This window comes from Zalophus californianus, chromosome 9 (genome assembly GCF_009762305.2).
Source record: "Zalophus californianus isolate mZalCal1 chromosome 9, mZalCal1.pri.v2, whole genome shotgun sequence".
NCBI classification, from domain to species: domain Eukaryota; kingdom Metazoa; phylum Chordata; class Mammalia; order Carnivora; family Otariidae; genus Zalophus; species Zalophus californianus.
In genome coordinates, this window is record NC_045603.1 from 136,633,675 (window position 1) to 136,643,961 (window position 10,287).

Below are 10,287 nucleotides of genomic sequence, written 5' to 3' on the forward strand. Positions count from 1 at the left end.
CATCTCAACAGAAAGCCAGCTGGTGGGGGCTGCAGGATGGGCTTGGCCTGTGCAAAGGAGTGGGACAAGCAACCCTAACATGCTGATTTCTGAGGTGGAAACACTCAACTGCCAGACTGCACCATCAGATTGGGTGAATCTGTGTTTCAGACAAGAAAGAAGTTGTAAAAGAATGTTATTTCTCTTTGAAATACTAAGATAGGCATCAAAAAATGCAGTTCAAATGGATGACTTGTTCTCTGATGTAGGATAATTGGTTGGTATCAATTCAGTTGGCAGGAAGAAATATGCAAGTACTGATTAAGCTACTCCATTTTTATGATTCTACCCAAAACCATCATCCAAAAATGAATTAGCGCACAAATTAGGAAGGGAATCACACGAATCATGTTTTCCCCCACCCTTGTTATAAATGAATTTTGCAAACTATATATTTTAAATATTTGAAACTCATCAATACATGTATGTATTCTATTCTACAGAAATCCTTTTAAAAACCTGAAAGCATTGTTATTCTTATTTATGTTGTGTTACAGACAACAGTCTTCATGTGAGAAGAGAAAACACTCCAATGGGTAAGTGATAATCCCTGGAGAAAGCAGGAACTGAAAAGAAGCATACCTTTTGCAAACTGCTTTAGCAAAAATGACAATGTCAGTTAACATATCAAATGGCATTTCTGAAATGTCAGAAGGAAGGGGAAATGTCTTTGCACATGGAATTGAGAAATAACACAGCAGAGTGGAGGAGCTTGGCAGGAAAGATCCAGGAGGAAGCCACTGGGCCATTCTGAAGATGCAAGGGCCTAGACGTTGCTAGAAGATTTTAGCAGTTCATACAGGCTCCAGCAGAGTGTTCCTCGAGGGAGGTGGTGCTGGAGGGCACTTCTAAGAGTTCTCCTGGGGACCCTGATGGAACTCTGGAGCAAAGCAAGAGACAGGCAGTTGAGAGCACATGAAGAGGAACCGCCTCCCTGGAAACCTGAAACCTTTATGCAGATGTAGAGGCCTGGGACAACAAAACAGGTGTCAAGTAAATCCATGCAGGAACTTGCACTCCAGCAACTAATTCCTCAACAGTACTTCACGTGGACTGAAGAAAGCAGTGACAATGGATCAGCTTGTTTTCACCACCTGTTAGCAACCCAGTCTAGACCTTACCAGAAAAAAGATGCTTGAATGACAATTTGTATTTTTCATTCCAAACCTGAAACCTGGCAAGTAAACTTTATCTCACACCATCAAAGAATGATTCACAGGACAGCACACTGAAGACAGTGGAACAAATATGGTAGAGGATATATAAAAATCCAGTCAGTCCTTTGAAAATCATAATCTCTCCAAACCCAGAAACCACTCACTAGTGATTTCTCTCCCTGCCTTGTCTTTAAATATTCAGTCATTGTCTTTAAGGACATTCAGCTGGAAAATTCCAGTGGGCAGGACAGATCTGCCCATATGTTTATTGGAATTGACAATAATGGAAGAGATTTCAAAGTGTAAAGCCCAAAACTTACCAAGGAGGCAGCATCTTTAATGGAGAGGGAGATTGGAAGCCAGGAGCCCTGGACTGCATTTGGGCTCTATCAGTTACTAACCATGTGGCCTGGGGCCATGAGTTTCCCCATGAGTTTCCCATCTATAAACTAGAGATGATAAATCCTCCTTTCAGAGATGCCCTGAGATTTCAATAAGTTCGTACCTGGGGAAAAAAAAATCCATTGTAAAATGCAAAGTCCCATGTAAATATCATCGGCCTGGCACGGACATAATGACTTCTAGCAACGAGGCCCTCTGTCAGGTGTGAAAGGCAATGCCAACAATCCCAGCTTGCTGCTAGAATACAAGGGAAGGAATCGTATTTAACTGTGACAGGGTTAAGGGAAATCAACGCTATTAATAAAATACTATTTGCCACTCAATAGGATTATGTCTACCAAAACTCCCAAAGCTAAGATTTGAGAATAAAATGCTATGTAGAGTAGAAGTTGCAAATAAAAATGCCTCCATGGACCAAGAAAGCCACATAAGAAGAAACGTGGGCTGGGAGTAAGAAACACAGACGCAAAAACACAGTAACAATTGGCAAGAAGCACTTGGTCTCAGCAGGTGCAGCTGTAGTGTGTGCTAGAGACCCTGGGGAAATGAGTGCAGATATCCCTTAACGAAGGCAGTGTTGCATCAGGGAAATTTGCATCTAGTCTTGCTGGATTTCCCTCATTTTGGGGGAGAAGATGGAAATCTAAATGTATTACAGAATCTTCCCATTTTTTAAAGTTGGCTCATATTTCCCTCCAAAAAATACCACATACATCAAAATGGGAGCCCAGGAAACACACGTGCCATTAGGTCTGCTTGCCAATACACCGTCTGAAGTGAGAAGACAAGAGGCAGAAAGTGGAGGGGTTGGAGGTTGAGCAGATACCTGATTGATGTCAAAATTCATTGAAATTGTTAATTTGTTAATGTGGAATGTGGACACTCTCAAAGAAGGCAGTCATAAGAAAAGTGAAACTTGATGTCATGGCCAGGTCATTTGTGGGAAATGACCACTGAGATCATCTGGCCTCATGTGAAACTGACCTTTTCATTTCTTCCCCCTCACGCTGAACATTCCTGAGGCCAAAGGCTGGAGACGAAACCAAAACATCCCCCTCAGGCCAGAGAGCCCTTCATTACAAACAGGGTGCACATGATGGATGGCCAGGGACAAGGTGGCTTGTCCCAAGTCGATCAGCTGAGTGCAGGAAACAGCACCACACCCTTTAGAACACAGACTACTAGAGAAACGTGAAGCCTGAAATTCAACTCAGTCCTGTAGCTTTTATAGCAGTATTTTTATGACATCTTAGATAACACACAAAAAGAACAATATGTACAAAAACAAGCACCACCGTTAAAAAATAAATAAATAAATAAAGGCAGCCTCCTGGAAACAAAGACTAGTTTTGATCTTGGAAAGAAATTCTCATTAGTTTGTTCACTGCATGAGAATCTTAATTTCTCAAGCCAATAGGTCCCAAACAACCTGGGCATCTACAGCTGAATAACATTATAGAAAATTGAATTTATCAACCTGTTTTAATTTAAAATTGGACATGGAACTAGGTTGTATATGTTGGGGGGGCAGAGGGACTAACAAGCAATTAAAAGCTGTTAGTCTGGACTTTTTATTAGTTATAGACTTACTGGTATTTTTGTTTCATGATAAAAAATATATATACATTTTGGTTGGTCCTAAATAACTGATTCAATCAGTAAACTCACAGGATACAAAATCAATGTACAGAAATCCGTTGCATGTCTACACACTGATAATGAAGCAGCACAAAGAGAAATTAGAAAAACAACCCATTTACCATTGCACCCAAAATAATAAGATACCTAGGAATAAACCTAATCAAAGAGGTGAAAGACCTGTACTCTGAAAACTATAAAACACTGATGAAATTGAAGAGGACACACACCTCCCCACACACACACACAAATGGAAAGGTATTCCATGCTCATTTATTGGCAGAACAATATTGTTAAAATGTCCATAGTACCCAAAGCAGTCTACACATTCAATACAATCCCTATTACCAACAGCATCTTTCAGAGAACTAGAACAAACAATCCTAAAATTTGTATGGAACCACAAAAGACCTCAAATACCCAAAACAATCTTGAAAAAGAAAAGGAAAGCTGAAAACATCACAGTTCTGGACTTCAAGTTATATTACAAAGCTGTAGTGATCAAAACAGTATTGGACTGTTTGGGCATAAAAATGGACTCATAGATCAATAGAACAGAAGAGAAAACTCAGAAATAAACCCACAATTATATGGTCAATTAATCTTCACCAAAGCAGGAAAGAATATGCAATGGGAAAAAGACAGTCTCTTCAACAAACAGTGTGGGGAAAACTGGACAGCCACATGCAAAAGAATGAAACCAGATCACTCTCTTTCGCCATACACAGAAATGAATTCAAACGGATTAAAGACTTAAATGTGAGATCGGAAACCATCAAAATCCTAGAAGAGAACACAGGCAGTGAATTCTCTGGCATTGGCCATAGCAACCTCTTTCTAGCTATGTCTCCTGAGGCAAGGGAAACAAAAGCAAAAATAAACTATTGGGACTACACCAAAATAAAAAGCTTCTGCACAGTGAAGGAAACAATCGACAAAATGAAAAGACAACCTACTGAATGGGAGAAGTTATTTGCATATGACATATCCAATAAGGGGTTAACATATAAAGAACTTATACAACTCAACACAAAAGAAAAACAAACATAAGATTAAAAACGGGCAGAGGACCTGAACAGATATTTTTTCCAAAGACATCCAGATGGCTAACAGACACATGAAGAGATACTCAACATCACTGATCATCAGGGAAATCCAAATCAAAACCTCCATGAGATACCACCTCACACCAGTCAGAATGGCTAAAATGAACAAGTCAGGAAACGACAGATGTTGGCGGGGATGCGGAGAAAGGGGAACCCTCCTCCACTGTTGGTGGGAATGCAAGCTGGTGCAGCCACTCTGGAAAACAGTATGGAGGTTCCTCAAACAGTTGAAAATAGAGCTACCCTACGATCCAGCAATTGCACTACTGGGTATTTACTCAAAGAATACAAGAACACTAATTCAAAAGGATACATGCACTCCTAGTTTATAGCAACATTATTTATAATAACCAAGATATGGAGGCAGCCCAAGTGTCCAACTATTGATGAATGGATAAAGAAGAGGTGGTGTACATATACAATGAAATATTATTGGGCTATAAAAAAGGAATGAAATCTTGCCATCTGCAATGACAGGGTTGGAGCTAGAGAGTATTATGCTAAGTGAAGTAATTCAGTCAGAGAAAGACAAATACCATATTTTTTCACTCATATGTGGAATTTAAAAAGCAAAACAAACAAGCAAAGGAAAAAAAATGAGAAACACAAACCAAGAAACAGACTCTTAACTACAGAGAACACACTGATGGTCACCAGAGGGTGGGGGTGGGAGGAAGGGGGAAATGGGTGATGGCAATTAAGGAGGGCACTTGTGATGAGCACGGGGTGATGTATGGAAGTGTTGAATCCCTATATTGTACACCTGAGACTAATATAAACACTGTATGTTAACGAACTGGAATTTAAATAAAAACTTAAAATTAAAAAAAAAACCTGATCTGATTGACAATACTAGTAAACTAGGAATTTTCTTACATAGCTTCAGTGAGATCAGCTATGGATCCAGCAATAAAAAAGGAATTATGATATTTATTCCTCTTACCAAAAAAAATTCAGCATTTCAGATTGCAGATATACATTCACAGTATATGCATATTTTTCCGTCTACATTTCCTAGATTCCATCCCTTTGTCCACCCATAAACTCGCTGACCACTGTGCTGCTGGGTTCATCAATATCATAGTGTACATTGAGAGTGTCTTAGCACCTTTGGTCTCAAAGCAGAGAACTATGCTGGGAGATAAGTGCCCTGGAAAACAGCTCCCTATCTTGTTGCTCCAATTTGCTCACTGACTTAAGTCACACATATTTATAGAGCGATCAATGTGCCAAGCACAATGATAAGCACAGAGCCTGCAAAGCAGGCCACCCATGACCTTGCCCACAGGGACATATGCACTCCGCCTGGCTCTCTGACTGTCGATAAGTAGCTACTTACTTGGTTAATTCCGGGAGGATTGAATAAAAATATGGCTGGATCCTTAGTGACTAGCAGATGCATGTGTCACCCATTTGATGAATAAATGAATTAGTAGCACTGGGAACAGAACGGGGAGGGCTGGGGACATGTCCAAGAGTTTGAAGAGACAGGTATGCATCTGGGGCAACCCCAGGCCTTGGAGGTTCATCCAACCCAATCCCAGAACTGCCATGACAATACTGACCTCAGACAGGGACATGTGAAGCTCAGATTTGCCAGGAAATTCTCCTTCCTGGAAAGGATGGATTTGTTTTAATTTATTACTTGACCCACCTGCCTTGAGTTCACAGGAGTCTCAGGAAACGTCTGGAAATTTGAGACAAGGGACAAAATAAAATGGGAAGCAGCAAACCCCTTGGAGGATGGGACAATTGTCTGGCCATAATGGCTCCCCAGCAAATAATGTGAGGTATTTCGCTAATTGCCTGGTTCCCCCAGGTAGTTTTGAGGACTGGAGCGTCCCCATAATAAAGGAAGGCACCCTGGAATGCACAGATAAGCAGAAGGGGGCTGAGTCCCCTCCAGCCCCATACAGTTCATTGTACATTAACTAGTAAAAATGAGTCATTTCATTCCCCAATTATGTACTCAAGGAGGAACTCTGTTCTGATTCCTCATCTGTTGCTGGACTCTGTTATTGAAATGAGGTAACCCTGCTTACATTTTTAGTCACATTGCTTTCTATCTTGCCTTTCAAATGCCGTGCACAGTTCATTGCCACTCAAGAGTTCCCTGTGATGTCACTAATAACTGACCTAATTTATCTGTACCCTCCGCTGCTCATCTGGAAGTTGAGGCTTAAAAAGAGGACCAGAAATCATTACACAATTAGTAATTGGAAAAACCCAGAGAGAGATAGAGAGAGAGGGATGGGGGAAAATCCTCTGTGAACCATGCAGCAGGGAGAAATCCCTTGGAAAGTTAGAAAATGCCTTCTGTAGAGCCGGTTGGGTATCTCTGTGTGTGGTCAGAAAGGGCCTGTAGTCAAGAACCTCCCAGGCAAGTTACTTCAGGATCAGGGTGGGCTCTACCCACCAGTCAACCAAAACAGGACCTCCTCTGCAACAAACTCCCATTAACCATTCACACCCCAAGGTCAAATTCTCCTTCTGGGTCTCTGGAAGTTCCTCACTTCCAAGCAATTACAAGGGGGACCCCTGTGTCTTCTGAGGGTAGGCAGTTCCAGGCGCCGTCCTCATCAATAAAGAGAAAGGAATCTCGGGTCACTGAAATCTCTGAAAAACAAAAGCAACACTAATTTTTGGAAAACGCCTGTACCAAGGTACATAAAGATAAACATGACAGAAAAAAAATCAGTAAGTATTTCAAGAAAAACGAAAAGAGTCTAAGACCCTTTTCCGCAAGGAATTGCGAAGAACACAGACCGCTGAGGTTCCTGGTCTCCTGGTCGCTGCCAAACTCTGCAGGACGCAGTGCTACCGCAGGAGGGGCGGGGCTTCCGGGTAGCCAACCTGGTGGTCCCGCGCTTGGGCAGGTTATAGGCACAGGGTCTTCAGGCTCTACCCCTGATGAGGGGTGACAATCTCAAGCAGTCATCCTGAGCCTGAAAAGGAGTCAGTCTCTGCAGGTAGCCGTGAGTCAGCCACCTCCTGGTCACCGGCCAAGCCCCCAGCCTCGCGGCAGGACACTCCTGTTAGCTTCCTTCCACGCTCCCTCGTCCCATATTCTGTGTCTGGTTCTTCTTTCTCCGCTCCTCCGGAACCCAATTATTTGGACTTTCCCCACGTTACACAGTCTCTGATCTTTCCCTGATTTGCATGCATATTAGAACCACATTCCAACATTGCAGCCATTTTTATTAAAGAATATCAGGGATTCCTTTTCAAGACAATCACCTGAGAAAATCAAAGACTTATTGTGAATTGAAGAAAATCCATCTAAAACCATCTTTTGCATCCTCAAAGCTAAACCCCTTGTCAATCCTTCCAAACCCCAGACCAGTGTTACACCCCTCAGCCAAAACAGTGTTAATAAACTGCCATTCATGTGAAAAGACTTATTTTATTTCTTGTTTAACATCAGGGACATCTCATAGACCACCAGGGATTTTGTCAGAAAGCAGCTGCAGGATTCAAAGTGAGAGCAGTGACTGGCCCTTATGATTTTTATTAAGGGAAAATGAATCAGTGTGTGTGCTGACGTTGCTCCCCAGGAAAACGTTCACAATCGTAGTGGACATCAGCCGAGAGTCTCAGCTCCACTCCTGCGAGGCTCTGTGATGCTGAGCTGCCCGGCACACCGCAGCCTGGGCAGGCCTGGCCAGGGAGGCACTCGCTGGGGCCCGCAGGCTTGGAGAAGAAAGAGACCCCCGACCCCAGGCTTCCTGTGGGCTGCCTCTGGGCTTCTTGTGACTTCTGTCGCTACAGCTGTGGTACAAACAATGATGCTTCCCGAGCAGCCTCTGGGCCCAGCACGGAGTCTCCCAGCCCTTGGACGATGACACCAGCCCCAGTCCCACAGACACCCTTCCGGAGACCTGGGTCCGGGCACTGGGACCCCCGACTTGGACGTCTTCCCTTCATTCTCTTGGCCCTGGGGGTGTGACAGCTCCCTACGAGGACCTCAGTTCTGTGGTTTTCCCTCTCAATTGCCCCGTTGGCCATCTTATCATGGTGCGAGCCCTTCATGGTACATACTCGCTGTCCAAATAATTGGAATGCTATCTGCCTCCAAGTGGATCCTTTAAAGATACCTTAAAAACTATGATTACCGTTCAGAAAAGCCATTGTTGGAGAAGTGGGGTCCCAGCCTTCATGCACAAAATTTTCTCTCAAAATTGTCCTTAACCAACAGCTTCACAAGGTACATGGCCAAAAAATGGACTGACCAATAAAATCCACAGCAGAGTGTTCCTAACTGACCAGTCAAATTCCCATTGAGTGGACGCCGGCCGCACTGCCCGGCTGCCCCCTCAGCACCACCCCAGCCCCGGGCTGGCCCTCCTGGAATGGCCTTCCACTAGTGGGAGCCAAGAGGCTCCAGATACACCAGCCCCTGGGAGCAGCCAGGCTCCAGTGACGGGCCCATGCAGGCCACAAAGTGGTGCATCCGTGGTTTGTCTGGAAACATCTCTGAGGTGCCGTGCCTGTTTCAGAGCAACTCATGGGATCCGCTGAGCTCCCCCCGCTGCCCCCCAGTGTAGCAACTGCATTGTGGGTCACCTCTCCCCCTGCCTGCCCTGCCTCACTCACCCCCTACTAGGTGCTGCTCATCTCTTCACAAGCCTATCTCCTAGTCAGTTTCCTTTGGACTAGTGTCCGCACGGCTTGGCACTTCTTGGCTAATGACCTCAAGGAAGCTCTGTGGTAATCCTCGTTAGACAAAGGCTAACGCCAAAACCAAATGCTGCTCCTCAGACCGGGGTTCCCTCTCCAGGAGAAAGACAGTGAGTGGGGTCCTCAAAACCGACCAAGAAAGCCAGGGAGCACTGAGGGAGGGGAGCCTCAGGGCTGTCAACCATCACGAAGACTCACACAAGCAAAATGTGACTGAAGAGCACACCATCTATAAGACTTCGAATAAAAATACAGATGTGTGATGTTAAAGGTTATCAGAAGAACAGACAGAAGTCCTGAGGGCATCCCCACAGGCTCCATCTGCCACACAGCAGGACCATGGACCGGGAGAAAGTCCCGGTGGGGACACGGAAGGATGGAGGGCAGGAAGGTGGGAACCAAGGAGGAGCACTGGACAGAAATGCTGTCATGTTATTCTAGATTTATAAGCTGTCTACGGAAGAAACAGCCCTATGGATTGGTGCCAGGGACCTAGCGTTTGTGTCTCCCCAAAATGACTTTGGTGAAGCCCCGACCTGCAGTATGCTTGCATTTGGAGATAGGCTCCTTAGGGAAGCAAAGTTAAATGAGGTTATATGGGCAGGGCCCCGGCCCACAAAGAGGAACGTGGAGCCACACACTCACGCTCTCTGAGCACGCATGGAAGAAAGGCCAGGTGAGGGCACAGAAGACAGCCGACTGTGAACCAGACCCCGAATCTGCCCATGCTCTGATCTCGGACTTACCGCCTCCAGAACTATGAGAAAACAAATTTGTTGTTCAGACCACCCAATCTGTGGTATTTTATGGCAGCCAAAGGTGGCTAAAACCATTGGTTGAATGGTTACTACTGGAATTCTGTTGATAGAGTGAAACCCAGAGTTTAAAAAGTATTTAATGTCCAAGCCATCTGGACTTTATCTTAAAATTCCTGATCTTCGCAGCCCTTTCTGAACGAAGAGGACCTGAAGTATGACCCAGTTCTTTCTAGAATTTGAGCTCCTCATGTGACTTAGAAGCTTCAGGCCGGCTAAATGTTTGCCGACATTACAGGATCAAACTGTAAGAAGTTTATAATCAGCTTTGGCAAAATAAGAAGCAGCTCATTAAACCTTCGTAAATGACTAATGGTCTCAATGGCAGTTATAGGAAACATGACTCATTTTCCAATAATCACTAACATGTATTGATTACTGTGTATAAGGCACGGCACTAATCACTTAATGTACACTGTTATGCTTATTCCTACAATAGCCTTTTGGAATAGG